Source organism: Vigna unguiculata, unplaced genomic scaffold, assembly GCF_037176805.1.
Source record: "Vigna unguiculata cultivar grain cowpea cultivar isolate G323 ecotype 2 unplaced genomic scaffold, ASM3717680v1 ptg000353l, whole genome shotgun sequence".
NCBI classification, from domain to species: Eukaryota; Viridiplantae; Streptophyta; class Magnoliopsida; order Fabales; family Fabaceae; genus Vigna; species Vigna unguiculata.
Window position 1 is genome coordinate 42,575 of NW_028196988.1, and position 19,112 is coordinate 61,686.

General features: G+C 30.7%; 3 non-coding genes across 3 annotated transcripts; all 3 read left to right on the forward strand.

Annotated features, from left to right (window-relative positions):
- Window positions 1-291: 291 nt before the first annotated feature.
- Window positions 292-365, forward strand: TRNAP-UGG (transfer RNA proline (anticodon UGG)). Its single transcript has one exon. It is a non-coding gene; the product is annotated as a tRNA-Pro (tRNA).
- A 165-nt stretch (window positions 366-530) lies between these two features.
- On the forward strand, window positions 531-604 carry TRNAW-CCA (transfer RNA tryptophan (anticodon CCA)). Its single transcript has one exon. It is a non-coding gene; the product is annotated as a tRNA-Trp (tRNA).
- Window positions 605-13,411: 12,807 nt separating this feature from the next.
- Window positions 13,412-13,483, forward strand: TRNAR-UCU (transfer RNA arginine (anticodon UCU)). The gene has a single exon. It is a non-coding gene; the product is annotated as a tRNA-Arg (tRNA).
- Window positions 13,484-19,112: the final 5,629 nt, after the last annotated feature.

Sequence of the window (19,112 nt, forward strand, 5' to 3'; positions counted from 1 at the left end):
ACCTTTCATCTTCTTCACCCCTTCCCGTGTCAATAACTAAAATTAAAAAAAGGGGAATATCAATGCATCTGGAAAAAAACGATTGATCTCTATCAATAGACCCGCCAAAGCCCCGAACCATAAAGTACTTACTACTGGTGCCACGGAAAGATATGTTTTTAGATCTCGCATTTCAAATCCTCCTTTCTTTTTATTATTTAAGTATTTTTTCTCTGTTGATATATATCAACAGAGAAAAATGTGGAAAACAAGACAAAGATTCTTTACAATAACACTATAAACAAATGGAAAAGGGATGTAGCGCAGCTTGGTAGCGCGTTTGTTTTGGGTACAAAATGTCACGGGTTCAAATCCTGTCATCCCTATCCCTAACAATTACTTATTCTATGATATTCCGTATTCTATAATATTCCATATTCTATGAGATGAGCAATAAACCGGGAACCTGTGAAGACGAATTCCAATTGAACATACATACTGAATATCTATATGCAAAATGGATTTGGATCATATAATTTTATGAAAACAAAACGCTCTTAGTTCAGTTCGGCAGAACGCGGGTCTCCAAAACCCGATGTCGTAGGTTCAAATCCTACAGAGCGTGATTCTAGTATTATTCGCCTGATAATTACACTGAAATAATTGAACATTCAAAAGAAAGTCTGAATTTTATCCTTGTCGATTAGGATTAAACTAAATAAATAGGGAATCACAAAAAAAGAGACATTAATGAATCAAAGATCCAACTGATCACCTCGTCGGTATTGTAAATATGCAGTTACAAATAATCCAGCCAAAGTAATAGGAATTAAACCTAACACGATTCCAAATAGAAAAACTTCAATCATTTTTATTTGTTCGAAAAGTAAAAAGAAAGGTAATATAATATCTAGCCTTAAACATAAATCTGTATTGATCATAAATCTCAACGATCGAGAATTGTAAATTGACATAGTAAGGAATTCTAGAATGTCTTATACCAAAATTTACTATTCCTCTCAAAATTACAAATCAAATAAGTCGTATTTTACTAAGACCAATAAATAGAGACGAGGTTATAATTAAAACCGATAGTAAAAAACCGAAATAACTAGTGATAGTGGGCATATAGAAACTAAATGAAATATGTTCGTTCTTTTTATACATATGTTTATAAAGCACTTCCCTAAATTTCCATTTTTGAGAGAAAAAAGAAGATAAAAAATCCTACTTGAAAGATACAATTCAAAATTGGCAATTCCTCAATAAATTCAATTATTAGAGACGAAAAAAAAAAAAAGAAATAGAGTAACATAATTTAGAAATAAATTCCTCATCTGTTACATCTACCCATCCTGTGATTTCAAATCAACATACTTCTTAATCAACTCAGGAATTAAGTAAACTGATCTAATGAAAATATTTAGTATTATTCTATAGATATCCAATAGAATTCTGTTTATATTGGAAAAAGAAAAGAAAAATTATGAATATTCAAACAAAGAATAATAACTCTGTTATTTCATTTTATTTCACTTTGAATTAATGTAGAAGAAAATAGAAAAAAAGATCTTCAACAACCACAAAAAATATATTTATTGATTTGGCAATAATTGAATTATTAAAATAGAAAATCTACTTTATGAATTATCTACTTTATTAATTATTAGAAACCCTTTTCTCATATTCCGATTTTAATGGATCTTTAGTTTCTAATCCAAAACTAATAATTTGAAATGTTAAGAACCTTCCTTTTATACTATTACTCTAAAAATTTAATATAAAAAAAATTTTTATATACCCAAACTTTGCAAAATTTTCTATCGGATTTTTGACTACATAGAGACAATCAATGAAAAAAGAAGAAAAAAATCTAGTACTAAAATTTTACACTGATTGTGAAATTTCATTGCTCTGTTAGAAGAAGGATAGCTATACTGATTCGGTATACTCAAAAGACACCGTTGGTACAAAATGGACGATCTAACAAGGATTCTATTTCAGTAAATTTCGCCTTACTGATCTCGTCTTTTATGGACTCGATCCCCCCCTTTTGACTGTACAAGAATATGTGGAGTTCAAGATGTCTGGAAGCACAGGAGAACGTTCTTTTGCTGATATTATTACCAGTATCCGATACTGGATTATTCATAGCATTACTATACCCTCCCTATTCATTGCAGGTTGGTTATTTGTCAGTACAGGTCTAGCTTACGATGTATTTGGAAGTCCCCGCCCAAACGAGTATTTTACAGAGAACCGACAAGGAATTCCATTAATAACTGGCCGTTTTGATCCTTTGGAACAACTTGATGAATTTAGTAGATCTTTTTAGGAGGCTCCAATGACTATAGATAGGACCTATCCAATTTTTACAGTACGATGGCTAGCTGTTCACGGACTAGCGGTACCCACTGTTTCTTTTTTGGGATCAATATCAGCAATGCAATTCATCCAACGATAAACTTAATTTGAATTATAGAGCTATGACACAATCAAACCCAAATGAACAAAATGTTGAATTGAATCGTACCAGTCTCTACTGGGGGTTATTACTTATTTTTGTACTTGCTGTTTTATTTTCAAATTATTTCTTCAATTAATTAGAATTAATAGAAGAAATAGGAATAGTCAATAATATATATATTAAGAATTCTTTTATCCCATTCGGAAGGATATCATTTCATAATTATCTATGACTGTTTGTTAATGTCTTTAGCATGACTGACTACGTGATTAAATGTGGAGGAAAGTGGGATAAATGGCCGATACTACTGGAAGAATTCCTCTTTGGATAATAGGTACTGTAACTGGTATTACTGTGATCGGTTTAATTGGTATTTTCTTTTATGGTTCATATTCCGGATTGGGCTCATCTCTGTAGTAATCGTATTCTATTTGGGTTTTTGAAATGAAAGTGTAAGAACTGAACAGGGATCCACTCTTTCTTTGACGAATGCAAGTGGATCCCCCTTGAGTTCTTAAGAATTCTAATTTTTTTTCATATAAATGACTACTTCTTCCGATGTTTCAAAAAATTCCATTTCATTCTTTTTTTTTTATTTGTTCACTACATATTATTTTACATATTATTTATATACCATAAAAGATTATCTGGCAGAAAGATTCTAAGTTGGAAAAAAGAGAAACTAAGATATAGGATTTTTCAGGAAGGGATTCAAAAATAGTATTTTATTGATATTTTTAGAATATTTCTATTTCAACACAAACAAGAAGGAATAGGAATCGGACTCTAGGAAAGGACAAAGAAAAAAAAAAAAAAGAAAAAACAAAGAATCCCCCTTAGAGTAACTTTTCGATATTTGAATATATATATATATTTTCTATTATACAGATATTATACAGAATATAATTACAAAAATTATCAAAAAAATTGAGTTATTTTTACGAGTTTAATATGTTGATAAATACGCGGAACTAAAAATTCATTTCGAACAATTGAACCTTCTCAAATTGTTTCTTCTTAAGAACTAAAAAGATTTGTGCTAAAATAATAGATGCCAAGAAGAACAAGAGACCTTGAACACGTAATGGATCTTGAAGTACTATTTCCGCATCCCCCTGACCAAATCCACCGACATTAGGATTACTTGTTAATGGCTGATCAAGTTTGATAGATTCACCTTCTGAAACAAGAAGTTCTGGTCCTGGAGGTATAATATCAATCACTTCACGCTCATCTAATGCATCTACTATAGTGATTTCGTATCCCCCTTTTTCTTTTCGTATGATTTTTTTGACTATACCTGCTGCTGTAGCATTATAAACATTATTATTACTCTTGCTCCCGTCAAGATAAATCTGGCCCCTTCCCCTGTTCCCGCCTACATATATAGGATATTTTAAGAAATGAATATCTCTTTTACTAGCGGGATCCGGGGAAAGAATAGGAAACGTGATTTCATTATATTTCTGACCAGGAACAGGGCCTACTACAAGAATATTTTTTTTTGTAGGGCGATAGTTTTGAAAAGACAGATTGCCTATCTTCTCTTTAATCTCAGGCGAAATACGATCGGGGGGTGCCAATTCAAAACCTTCCGGTAAAATAAGAACAGCCCCCACATTCAAAGTTCCCTTTTTACCATTAGCTAGAACTTGTTTCACTTGCATATCATAAGGAATTCGAACAACTGCTTCAAATACAGTATCAGGAAGTACCGCTTGTGGAACCTCAATATCCACGGGCTTATTAGCTAAATGGCAATTGGCACAGACAATACGACCGGTTGCTTCTCGGGGATTTTCATAACCCTGCTGTGCAAAAATTGGATATGCATTTGAAAAGGGTGCTCGAATTATTATATATATCATGACCGATATAGAAATGGATCGGGTAATCCCTTCCTTTATACAAGAAAAAGCATTTCTAGTTTGCATGGTCTAATCATTGATCCTGAAAATTTCTACAATAAGATTAGGTAGGTCACTCGCATAGTTCCCTATCCAAGGTGGGAACCCCTTTTTTATTTAACTTTTTTTTAAAGAGGGGAAAATGAAAAATTATCTTTTTTAGATAAAAACTTGAAATTCATTGAAGTAAATCGGTTTTTCTGTCAATCATTCATTGAATGATAAATCACTACAAGTGATGGAGATATGCGATTTAAATAACGGAAAATCCAATATTTTAAAATTGTATCTAAAATGACTGGAAAAGTGGACACAAGACCGGATATAATTTGATCATTTTGAGCAAATCCAAAATCTTTATAAACGAAGCCAAAAAGTAGTTCCCACCCATGGGTTGAATGGAATCCTATACATAAATCAGTTAATAAAAGAATAGAAAAAGCTTTTATTGTGTCACTTAAATTATATATAAATTCTCGAACCAAAGAGTTAATAAGAACAAGTTCTTGATTACCAAGAATAGAATAACCGCTTAGAATAAAGAAACAAATTATATTTGTGGAGAAGTGCAAAATCGTATTCATACGATCTTCATTGTGTGTTTTGATTAATTGGATTGTTTCTTTATAAATTCCAGTACGAAGGTTTTGTATATATGTTTTCGGACATTCCTTTAACATGTCATCTAAGAAAAACAGTTCCTCTAATTCTATGAATTTGTTTAGAATACTCTTTTCTTTAATATCATTCAAGAAAATTTCGGATTGACTAGTATTCCACCAATTAATAAACCAAGATTCCAGACTTTTCTTAAATGTGAAAGAGATACACCAGGGCAAAAAGACTATAGATGTAAGATATAGAAGGGGAATGCTTTTTTTTTTTTTCATTTTTCGTCTTTAATGAACTTAACTTCATCTCTTTCGTCAACTCTATATGATAATAACTTTTCTATCAAGTATAAGCTTCATTACAAGTTATAGAGCTTCTAGATAAATTTAGATTGTATTTTATCATTTTTTTTTACTTAAACTTCGGAAGTTAGCCTTTGCCTTCTTTAATTGAGAAAAAAGAATACATAAATCGAATAAGAAATCGAAAGAATTCACAGTCAATTCCAATCCAATGAAGAAAAAAATATTGTTTCGAAAGGATATTAATTGCTAAGATTCGAAGAAAAAAGGATTCTTTTTAGAAATACACCAAGGAGCACTTCGAGTTATGACTATAATATTCAAATTTCGAAATCAAAAAATGTCCCATCTATAAAAATAAAAATTGAAATATTTTGCAAAAAACAGTTTTTTTTCAAAATATTTCAATCGGTACACTAAATAAATAGGACAATTCTGAAACTTTTTGTGCAATTTTATTTCTAGTTAAGTCCAATTTTCATCAATAAAGAAGCGGTACACCTAAAAAAAAAGATAATTCGCCAGCTCTATTTGCAATTTCTAGTGGAGTCAAATTATCTTCAATACGAGTCAAGGGAATAAACCCCTGTTCTATTGTTTCCATATAAACGAGACTCTCATAAGTAAGAGTACGAGTCAAAATACTTCGTTCTTGAACTCCTGTTATTATTCTGATAGATTTAATCTCGTTCATAGGTATTTTGAGAATAATACGACGATTTTTTCCAGGAAATCCCCAACGAAGAAAACATACTTCTTCTTTATTTTTTTTATCGAAGATATCAAAACCACCGCCAATATCCCACAAAATAATCCACCACAAATAAAAACTAATAAAGAGACCCCCAATTCCATAAAAAGCCATCGCGGCCCCTTGTGGAATAAATGGAAAATTACTAATTTCCTGAGAAAAAAGGAAAAGACCCATACCGAGATAACTGGAAATTGCAACCAACAATAACCCCAATGAACCTAAAAAAATGATAAAGGCTGAAAAGATATTGCTTATTTTTCGAGACTCTGTTATAGAATAGATCAGTACTTCTTTTGATCTTTTTTTTAAAATATTCATTACCCCCTCTTTTTCTTTTTAAGAATAATAATTGTGGAATAAAAAACCCCAGAATTTTACTTGTTTCTAAAGTAATTTTCATCAACTGGCGCTACTGAAATGTAAACCTTTAGGGGGAATTCATCCAATTGCTTCCAGCTCTAAAAAAAAGATCTATAATATTTTTCCCTACTTACCGCCGTATCTAAAAAATCTTGTTTTTTTGAACATAAAGAAATAAAGAAGCCATTGCAATTGCCGGAAATACTAGACCCACTAAAGGAACAAAAATGGAAGGAAAGTTTATCATAAATAAGGGTACCTCGATTTACTATTTGTACTATATCTATTTTTATTTTTGTCGATTTTTATTCTTATTTTTATTAAAAAAGACAGTCTATAATCACTAGAATTCCTATATCTTTATACTTAGTATATAGGAATTCTAGTGATTATAGCTAAGCCGATATATATCAGAATATACCCTTTTATGATTCTTAGTATTTTTTTATTATTCTTTTATTTTATTACTTTGATCCTGTATGTTTTGATTTTGTATTTCAATTCCATAATTTCTTTCCTTTTTAGTCAAAGAAAAGAAATTATGGAATTGCAATAACTCAGTTACAACTCCCTTTAAAAGATTACGCGGTACGATTGAATCAATTAAACCCTTATTGAATAAAGATTCAGCTACTTGTGAATCTTCGGGCACTGTCTTATTCAATGTTTGTTCAATTACTCTTTTACCAGCAAATGCAATATAAGCGTTTGGTTCGCCAATAATGATATCCCCCAACATGCCAAAACTAGCTGTCACCCCACCCGTAGTAGGAGATGTAAGTATCGATACATAGAATAATTTTTGAATTGTTTGATAATAATATAAAGCAGAAGAAATTTTAGCCATTTGCATCAAGCTCAAACTTCCTTCTTGCATACGCGCTCCTCCGGACGAACATACGAGAATAAGAGGTAAAAGTTGATTAGTAGCATATTCTACCAAACGGGTGATTTTCTCACCTACTACGGATCCCATGCTACCTCCCATAAACTTAAAATCCATAATACCAATTGCTACAGGAATACCATTTACTTGACCTGTCCCTGTTTGAACAGCCTCAGTTAATCCTGTTTTTCTTTGATAAGAATCAATACGATCTTTATAAGGTTCTTCTTCTGAATGAAATTCAATGAGATCCAGAGAAACCATGTCTTCATCCATAGGATTCCAAGTACCCGAATCAATCGAAAATTCGATTCTATCTGAACTGTCCATTTTCAAATGATATCCACAGTATTCACAAATATTCCTTTTTGATTTCCAAAATTTTTTATAATTTAATTCATAACAATTTTCGCATTCAATCCACAAATGCGTCAATTGTTCACTTTCATGGAGATTCATATAATTTTCTACTAGAGTGGAATCACTATCATTTGTATCATTCGTACTAGTTATTAAACTAAAACTAGAATTCTCACTTTCACTACAATTTCTGACCTTACCTAAAAAGTAACTATAAAAATAACTGTCATTATATTCGACTATATTACCAAAAATGCAACTATCAACACAGATTTGAGAATGAAAATAACTATCAATGCAACTATTAATATAATTGTTCCAACTAAAAGGAGTATCATACATGGAATGATCGTAATCACTCTTAATAACAGTATTCAGATAGCTAGAAAAAACCCTTAGAAAAGAATGATTGTTGTTAATCTCCAAAGTTTTATTTTCAATATCTAAATATATGGAATAACTGTTCTTCTTATTATCCCTAACTAAAAAAGTTTTATCAGATAGGAAATCCTGTATGTTATCGACACCTACTAAATAATCAAAAGAATTATAACTAGAATTATCACGATCATCCCACCTCTGAATTTTTTTATCTATATCAGTTAAAATTTTGGGTTCTTCGCTTAGACTGGTATTCTCAATAGGACCAAGACTCTCCATTGATTTACTTAATTCACACCTGTATTCGAACTTCCTATTAAGTAACTTAGAATTGAACCACCATTTTTCCATAGAGTTTTTTCCTGTATTTCCATAAAAAAAAATGTATAGTCATTGGATGAAAAATCAAATAATAGAAATATTCCATTTTGAATATTCTATCTCATTTATTTACTATCAAAAAAAAGTATATAAATCAAATAACTAGAATTAATAACTGAAAAAAATAAAGAGCGAGTCAATATTAAAAAGAAATAACAATAAAATAAGAAGAAATATGAAATAAAAAAATCACCTCATAGGGGGGAATCTATTTAAAAGTCCAATTACTATATTTAGTTACTCTTTTTTTTCCTATATTCTCTCTTTTATCTCTATACAATTTTTCATTTTTTTTGAAGATTTATGAAAATTTCATGAATTGTCTGACTATATAAAATTGCATTCTATGATTCTATATAAACAACAAGAAATAAAAAAATGAAGTATGAATATAACAAGAGAGCGGGGAGTTTTGTAAATCTATATACAAATAATCTACACCCCCTTTTTGATTTCATTAATTGAATTTCGTTTGTTGATTCGAGCTAAGTTCTATAAAAACACCTGCCTTTTTTGAAATATGCTGAACAGTTCCTGTAGGTTAAGCGCCCCTTGTCAAGGAAATGAAAGAATAACAGGAATATTGAAATAGGTTTAATTCTTTATAGGATCCACTTTCTGAAGATATCTTCCCTCTCTTTGGGGTCGAACATCCCTTAGCAACAATTCGATAAACAGCTCTTTGGGATAGATATAGATACCCCCCCTCCAAACGTACAGGAAATTTTTATCCCCGTACGGCTCGAGAATATCAAAAATTCTATGTATTTCGAAAATTATGATGTAAAATAGAGCAATAAAATCATCAAATCAATTAAACAATGACTGAAGTATTTTTCTTTCGTATTTTCTTTCTGAAAAAAAAAAACTCTTCCTATTTGTACCTCCATAACACTCAATTTGAAAAATTCTCAAAAAACTAAAAAGAAAACCAAGCAGCAGCTATTTCATTTATTGAGTGGTCTCTACTCCTCTTTCTTGCCCGTATTTCGTTTCTTTATCATTCATTTCTTTTTTCTAAAATTTTTGATAATAGAATTGATGATACAATTTGAAAATGGTATTTCCTTAATTCCCTGATTTTTTAGCTTTTCTTTGAATCTTTGGGTTTAGACATTACTCCGGGAATCTTCAATTTTTTAAAAAAATGGGAGCAACATACCTGTTTTTCTCTGAAAGAATCATAAAAAAAGTTAATTCCTGCGGATAAACTTTTTGATAAAAAAGCAATTTTACAAATTTCAACCATTTTTTTTGAACCTGGCTGAAATAAGATCCTTTCTATTTTTATAAAATAAACAGACTTATTAACTTTTTAGAATTTATTAAATTTTAGATACTTGCTCCCGAGAAATGAATAAATTCGAGTTCCATCATGTACTATTTTACATCATTAATCCCTTTCCTGTCCCAAAAACAAAAAAAGGGGTCTAGTGGAACAGAACAAATGATGTCAAGTCAAGATCATGTTCGTTTGTAAAATACTAGAAAAAATGGCGGATATCAAAATCCACCCCTAATTTAATCATGTCTTTCAAGCCGCACGTTGCTTTTTACCACATCGTTTCAAACGAAGTTTTACTCTAACATTCCCTTAGCTTAGATCCAGTATGTAATTATCGAATCGTGAATAGTGATTGATTCATTCGCTACATAAGAATCTATCCTTTTTTTTACGTTTCGGTTTTTCTTATATATAATGAAAACCTTTTTAAAAGTAAAGACATAAATGAAAATGAACTTGATATTCTAGCAATATATTTTCTACTCTATTCTATTTTTATAATTTGTAAAGTAGAAAAATGATAATTTTTTTTTTCAAAAAAAGGAGGGTCCCTTTTAATTATGCGATACAATCTGTATTCAAATATGATATACATCCTAAATAGATATGCTCTGGGACGGAAGGATTCGAACCTCCGAATAGCGGGACCAAAACCCGTTGCCTTACCGCTTGGCCACGCCCCATTTTCCATTTTACATTAATAAAGACTATTATTGATATTGGTTGTTCGTCAATTCCAGTTCAAAAATTTCTATAAAAAAAAAATTTTGCGACTAGTATTTTATATGCGTATCTACATATCTATCTATATCTATAAATGGATATAGATAGATAGGATAAAACTAAATTGATTGATCATTACATACAATTCAATTAAGATATTATATAGAAGGAAGTATGATTTCTTCAATTTTTTTGATTTCAGAATAAAAAATATTTTGAAACTGGAAAAGTTCAAATAAAAGAAGGATTCTCGAGATTCTTATCTTATTTGATTCATTTTTTTACTTTTATTCATAACTCTTTATTTTCCTTTTTATTGTATTATGTATATAATGCAATAAAATTGAAAATTAGAATGAAAAAAAAAAAACAAAAATAACTTTTATTTTTTTTAAAGAACAAAATGTTTGTTATGCTTAATATCTTTAGTTGGATCTGTATTTGTATTCACTCCGTCCTTTATTCCAGTAGTTTTTTTTTGGAGAAATTGCCCGAAGCCTACGCTTTCTTGAATCCAATTGTGGATATTATGCCAGTAATACCCGTACTATTTTTTCTTTTAGCTTTTGTTTGGCAAGCTGCTGTAAGTTTTCGATGATATTTTTAATTTGAATAATGTCGTAAAAAAATTCAGAATTTTTCAGAAAACTAAAACTCGAACATTTTAACAATTTATAAGATCAGATAAGTCTTACAGTGTGACTTCTGGATTCCAATATTGAAATTTTTCAATATATAGGAAAAAAAGGGACCTTCTCATCATTTACGTTTTTTGAATTGAAAAAACCTAATCCGATTATTCGATTGGAACCCCTCACCAATCGAATACCTAGATTACAGAAAAAAAGGATTTTTGGTCAAAAGAATTATTGATAATTTGTAATAAAATAATCTACTCTTACTATCAATTCATTTTCGAAACTCATATATATATATCTCCTCATATCCTAAAAAAACTTCATTTTTTAGAAACTTAGTATCTTAGTATTAAAAGAAACAAAATATGTTGTAATATAAGAGAATCTATTCTCTTTCTTTGTCGTTTTTTAATTATCTTGGAGATTTCATAATGCTTACTCTAAAACTTTTTGTTTATACGGTAGTGATCTTTTTCGTTTCTCTTTTCATCTTCGGATTCCTATCTAACGATCCAGGACGTAATCCAGGACGTGAAGAATAGAATAAGAAAAAAGTGGATTCTGTGTTTTCTTGCTTGTGCGGAATTTTGAAATATTTTTAGGATTTTCTCTATTTTAACATCTTTAACTAGTAAATAAAAAAAACAAGTTCAAAAAAAAATACCAAATTATCAACGGAAAGAGAGGGATTCGAACCCTCGGTACAAGAATTTGTACAACGGATTAGCAATCCGACGCTATAGTCCACTCAGCCATCTCTCCCCAATTGAAAAAAAAAAGAATTACTTTGTTTATGTTATATCACATAAACAAGAAGAACAAAAAGGGAGCTTAAAAAAAAAAGAGACTTGCTTTTTTTTTATTCTTTTTTATCTTATCTATCTTTTTTTTATTATTCTATATATTTTAGTTTTCTTTTTTTCTTTTTATACAGCCAATGAGCCCGGCCAGTACCTAGTCGGGCTCTTTTTCTTTTATTCCCATGAATATTGAAGAAAAATTCTTTATTTGAATATATTTTATTCGAAAAAAAAATATTTGTAAAAATATTTGTAATTAAAAAAAAAATAAGAGATACGGATAGATTCCTATGAGATAAAACCAAAATAAGATAATATAAAAATGTTCTCTTTTCTTACTCCCTCTCTTTTTTCTGGTAACGTAAATTGTATATATATATAACCTTCAGCAAAATAAAAAAATGAAAATTATCCCGTTTTTCAAATTTCATTAGAAGATTCTCTAATGAAACATGTCAATACTCGACTTATTAGAATATTATGCCTCCCATTTCTTTATTTTGTCTGATTGCTTTGTTCAACAAAAGATACAATAATGATATTGTAGCGGGTATAGTTTAGTGGTAAAAGTGCGATTCGTTTCAAGGACCCCCCAAAAGTTAAGGGATCCCCCATTTGATTCATATGCCGATCAAAAACTTTATTTTTTACTTAAAGGGACTCCTTTATACCCCTCGATGAATTATTTGCGGTATAATATACATTATTGTAATTTGTATACAAGAAGAATCAAATCGAATTTGACAAATTGAGTTTTAAAATTATGAAACATAAGTTTTTGGAATTGGATCTATAATCCGAATTTTTTGAGTATTACTAAAGGATCTATGGAGAGAAATATACAAAGTTTCTTTCTAATCGTAACTAAATCTTCCATTTTTTTGCATAGTAAAAATTGAAGCAAAATAGCTATTAAACGATTCTTTTAGTTTACTAGAGACATCGACATTTTTTTAGCTCGACGGAAATTTTCTTCTTTTCCTAAAGATTTTCTGAAATAGAAATAGAGAACGAAGTAACTAGAAAAAAAACATAGATTGTTAGAATATTGCTCTTCTAGAGGGATCATCTAAAAAGCAAGATATTTGAAACCTATTCATACAAAAAGGCTGACATAGATGTTATGGGTCAATTTTTTTTATTGTCCATCTCTTCATTCCGTAAAGGAGCCGAATGAAACAAAAGTTTCACGTTCAGTTTTGAATTAGAGACGTTAAATCAAAATGATGAATCAACGTCGACTATAACCCTTAGCCTTCCAAGCTAACGATGCGGGTTCGATTCCCGCTACCCGCTTCTATTTTATTCTATTTAAATCTATCTTTTTTCTTCGAGAATGAATCTAGAATTCTTAAAGAATTTGTCAATTCTTCATTTTCATTTCTTAATTTAGTTTTAGTTATATATATTCAATTATATTCAATTGATTTTTCTTTTTTATTTTTTTTTTCTTTTATTCTAAATATTTGATTTATTTTATTTTTATAATTTCTAGAATTCTTTATATTTGTTTGATTCTTTAATCTTTTTAATAAGGTTTAGTTAAAAAGGTTAAAGAATCAAATATAAAATAGAAGCGTCCATTGTCTAATGGATAGGACAGAGGTCTTCTAAACCTTAGGTATAGGTTCAAATCCTATTGGACGCAAGTTGTTTGCATATCTAATTTCAACCTTGTCCTTCTATTTTTTTTGATTTATTACATTTTGATTCGAATTCATTATATATAATATTCAAATGAAATAAAAACATATTAAAAGATACTAATTATAAAAATTGGAAAATTGAATTACAAAATTATTTAATGATTCATCAATTTTTTTCTACTTGTTCCTGGAATAAAAAGAGTTCCATCTGTTCTTTAATAGCGTCCTTTAAAAGGGCTTCTGCTTCCCCAGTGAATGTCTTGGTAGAAGATATGATTTCTTTGAATTGAGGTTTATTCGTCTTTAAGTAAGCACGTAACTCAACAAGAAATTTCCTTACCTGTCCAATTTCTAATGAATCAAGATAACCATTCGTTCCGGTATAAATAGTTACTATCTGTTCTTCCACAGTAAGAGGAGCTGATTGGGATTGTTTAAGCAACTCGCGCAATCGTTGACCTCTTGCTAATTGATTTTGAGTAGCTTTATCTAGATCAGAAGCGAATTGTGCAAAAGCTTCTAATTCTGCGAATTGTGCTAATTCCAATTTTAATTTACCAGCTACTTGTTTCATGGCTTTGATTTGAGCCGCCGATCCAACTCTGGAAACTGAAATACCAACATTAATAGCGGGTCTTATTCCAGCATTGAATAGATCGGCCGATAAGAATATTTGGCCATCTGTAATGGAAATTACATTCGTAGGAATATAAGCTGAAACATCTCCCGATTGAGTTTCAACTATTGGTAAAGCAGTCATACTTCCTTCGCCTAACTGAGAACTTAATTTAGCGGCTCTTTCCAAAAGACGCGAATGTAAATAAAAAACATCCCCTGGATAAGCTTCGCGACCTGGTGGTCTTCGTAATAGAAGAGACATTTGCCGATAAGCCTGTGCTTGTTTGGAGAGATCGTCATAAATGATTAAAGTGTGACGTTCACGGTACATAAAATATTCAGCCAGAGCTGCTCCTGTATAAGGCGCGAGGTATTGTAATGTAGCTGGAGAATCCGCTGTTTCAGCTACTACAATAGTGTATTCCATTGCTCCTCTTTCTTGTAAGGTAGTCACCACTTGAGCCACAGAAGATGCTTTTTGACCAACAGCTACATAAACACATATTACATTTTGTCCCTGTTGATTGAGAATTGTATCTGTGGCTACTGCTGTTTTACCTGTTTGTCTATCTCCAATAATTAATTCTCGCTGGCCCCGTCCTATGGGGATCATCGAATCAATAGCAATAAGTCCTGTTTGGAGAGGCTCATATACCGAACGTCTTGAAATAATACCGGGAGCGGGAGATTCTATTAATCGAGATTCCGAAGCTGAAATTTCTCCTCGACCGTCAATTGGTTTAGCCAGGGCATTTATAACACGACTCAAATAAGCTTCACTTACAGGTATCTGAGCAATTCTTCCTGTTGCTTTTACTGAACTTCCCTCTTGTATCAGCAAACCATCACCCATTAATACAACACCAACATTTTTTGATTCCAAATTCAAAGCAATGCCTATAGTACCTTCTTCAAATTCCACCAATTCACCCGCCATTACTTCATCAAGACCATAAATACGAGCAATACCATCGCCTACTTGAAGTACGGTACCAGTATTTACAATTTTTACTTCTGTATTATATTGCTCAATGCGTTCACGGATAATTTTACTAATTTCATCTGCACGAATGGTTACCATGAAAATATCTTAAATTTATTTTTTATAAGAAAAAAATGATGCCTATACTCTATTGTATAATAGAAAGCCTAATCAGTTATTTTTTTATTTCATCATCCCAAACATGCCAATATTAGCACTAACAGTACGTAAATGTAACTCGTTGTTCAAGCAACTATTTAGAGTTCCTAGAGCTCCCTGTAAGGCTTGTTGTAAAACCCGCTGTCGAACTTGATTAATAACTCTTTGTTGTTCAAAATCAATAGCTTCGTTTTTGTAATTTTCTAATTGTTCCAAAGTCGTATAAATTGAATTAATTAAATTCAATTTTTCTCGTTTGATCTCAGAATAGCCATTCACCCGAAACAGATCTGCTTCTGTTTCAACTTTCCTTAAGCGGGCCTGGGCTTTTTCGAGCTGTTCAATGGCGTTTTCCTGTAATTCTTCTGAGTTTCGAATAGTTCTCCAGATTTTCTGTTTTCGATTATCTAATAAATCACGTAATGAAAGTAGACTCTCTTTCCATCCATTTCAAAATGTCTATGATCTCTTCCCGAACCAAACATGAATCTTTCGATTCATTTGGCTCTCACACTCAATTACTTATCGGAAATTTACCAATTTTTTATGTAATGAGCCTATCCTCTCTTCTCTATTCAAAGTGAAAACAATTACCAATATAAGACTAGAATATTCGGAGGACTCTTTTGACCAAACAAATATATGTCAACAAAGTTGTTTTTTTATTCAAATCCAAAGACTTCTTTTGAATTTATACATAGGTCATCCATCGATTACGCATCGTACAAAGGGGAGGTTTAAATTCACCCGTTTTTTATTTCTCGCCATAAATAGGATTCAAGCCATTTTTTTTATCGACATGAGTGTTTTATATCGAAAAAAAATCGAATAATTTTTTTGAAACCGTTTCCTTTCTGTATTAATATAGCGGTAGAAAGAGTACTACACTGCGTATAGACTTCAAACTCTTTTTAACCATGGTAATAGTCCAAAATTTTTGGTAAATAGAGAATCAAAGTGGATTACCAATAAAGCGCGAAATGCTATGGTTCTTTAAGATTTTTCTTAATTTATTCAAAAAAGAAAATGAATTCAGAAGTAATTCGCGGGATTCTGCACATTTTCTTAATTCTAACTAAACTAAAAAGTGCAGTTTGGTTAAATCCAATTTATTCTTTGAAATAAACAACTCGCACACACTCCCTTTCCAAAAAAAACCAGTAGACCTAACACTACACTAAGATTTATTGGATTTGTTGCTAAAATATCGGTATTAAACACGAAACTTCCGGCGGATGGCCAGGAGCCCAAACAAAGGAAAGAATCGGTTATATTTTTCATATGATCTCATCTCCTCTTATGAATAGACTAATTATCTTTCTAATATTCCTATTAGATAGATAATATAATAATCTAATTGGAATATATAATTATAGAATTTGATATAATTTGGATTGGTCAATCAATTGGAAGATTCCCTAAAAGAATGATACTTCTTAGAATTAGATACCAGTTCTTTTATCAATTGCAAAATCTATCTAGTTTGAACACTTTCAAAAAATTATCTTAAAAGAAATAAAATAAAAGAGGGGTTCATTGGACTAAACAAAAAGAAGAAAGAGGGTGAATAAGTATGTGAATACCTTTCAATTAGTCCTTCTCCTGTGTTCTTATCCGAACAGATAAAGAATTGTAGGAGTGAATTATTAATATAATTCGAAAAAGGAAGTCCACATATGTATTTTTATCTTTTTAGGATTAAACAAAAGGATTAGCAAATAAAAGTGCTAATGCTACAACCAGCCCGTAAATTGTTAAAGCTTCCATAAAAGCCAGACTAAGTAATAAAGTACCCCGTATTTTTCCCTCTGCCTCTGGTTGTCGTGCAATCCCCTCTACAGCTTGCCCTGCGGCAGTGCCTTGACCAACCCCAGGTCCAATAGAAGCAAGCCCTACGGCCAATCCAGCAGCAATAACAGAAGCGGCAGAAATAATTGGATTCATGAGAATTTCCTCGTAACCTACATATAAAAGAAAGAAATAGTTAATGATATAATCGACTAATAAATTCTGACTTCATTTTTCAATTACCAAGACTTTTTCAGTTAAAGTAATTAATAAAAATAAGAATTAAAAATTGAAAATAATAGTTATTAAACGAATTACTTCGAGATTTCTTTTTTCGTCTCGAACTACATAGTTTTGGGGGTGAATCTGTATAATCTTTGTTCTTCTCTTACCTTAATTTTGGAATCATTCTTTGAATTCTTCGTTTTTTTATACAATTTCTTTAGTTTTTTAATTTTCAATTCACAATTAGAGCTGAAACGCAAGGACTTTGCTTTTCTATCCCTATAGAAATTGACAGTAATAGCGAGGCCTTTTTTATATAGAAAAGATTAGTTATTTCAGATATATGGTTAGTTCATATAAAACTAGTTCATCTATAATATCATATCACATATACATAGGTTTCTTCTATGCTGTAAACTAATTTTCTTTGTGTTTTAGATTCAATCGAAATTGAAATTCATTCTTTGAAACCTAAAAAACCTTGACTGATCCCCTCACTTCTATTTTTTTTATCATGTTTTTTTTTAAGCTCCCCTTCCCTCTTTTCTTATTCTCTTATCCCATATGGATACAATCAATCTAAATAAATTCATTCGATTTCATTAATGTTTTCAAAGAAATATAGGAAATTGGGTGATCTAAATGTTTTTAATTATCTTTTGATCAATTGTTGAATTAAATGTGAATCAAACGAGAATCTACTAACATTCTATATAGTATCTTTTTATCACACATTGTAAACGTAAATATCATACAGAATTCTAATTCTAGCTATTCATTTTTTTTGAATATCCAAACTAATATATACTAATCGAATAGATCTATCTATATCTATCTATATATCTATAGATAGATGTTTATTTTGTAGATTCTATTGAGCCACAATATATGTGTGGCAAGCTAAACAAAAAAAGACTATTTTTGAGAAAACTAGTCAATGATGGCCTTCAATGGATTCACCTATATAAGCCGCAGCTAAAGTAGCAAAAATGAGAGCTTGAATACCGCTTGTGAATAATCCAAGGAACATGACAGGTATAGGAACTACTAAAGGTACTAAAGAAACAAGAACAACAACTACTAATTCATCAGCTAATATATTTCCGAAAAGTCGAAAACTAAGGGATAAGGGTTTTGTGAAATCTTCTAATATGTTAATCGGTAAAAGGATTGGAGTTGGTTGGATGTATTTACTAAAATAAGCTAATCCTTTTTTGAAAGACCCGCATAGAAATATGCAACTGATGTAAGTAAAGCTAATGCAACGGTAGTATTTATATCATTTGTGGGTGCAGCTAACTCCCATGAGGTAATTGGATGATTTTCCAAGGTAAAAGAGCCCCTGACCAATTAGAAACAAAAATAAATAGAAACAAAGTTCCAATAAAAGGAACCCACGGACCATATTCTTCTCCAATCTGAGTTTTGCTCACGTCTCGAATGAATTCAAGAACATATTCAAATAAATTCTGACCGAAAGTGGGAATGGTTTGCAGATTTCGAATAACTAGAATGGCTGAAACCAATAAGATAGCAATTACAACCCAAGAAGTAATAAGTACTTGGGCATGTACTAGGAAACCCCCTATTTGCCAATAGAAATGTTGACCTACTTCCACAGCAGATATATCGTATAATCTTTTTAATGTGTTGATAGAGCATAATAAAACATTCATATTGTCCTGTCCTCTAAAAAAAGAAGTTGAAAAAAGGGAATTATTTTTATTCAAACATCTCCTTTCCCTTTTGATTTGTCTACTTTCATTTTTGATTTTGAATACCGATACTAATTACATAAAATTTTTGTTTGTTTTCTATTTTCATTTTTGTGCAATTTCTTACTAGTATAGTAAGCGATT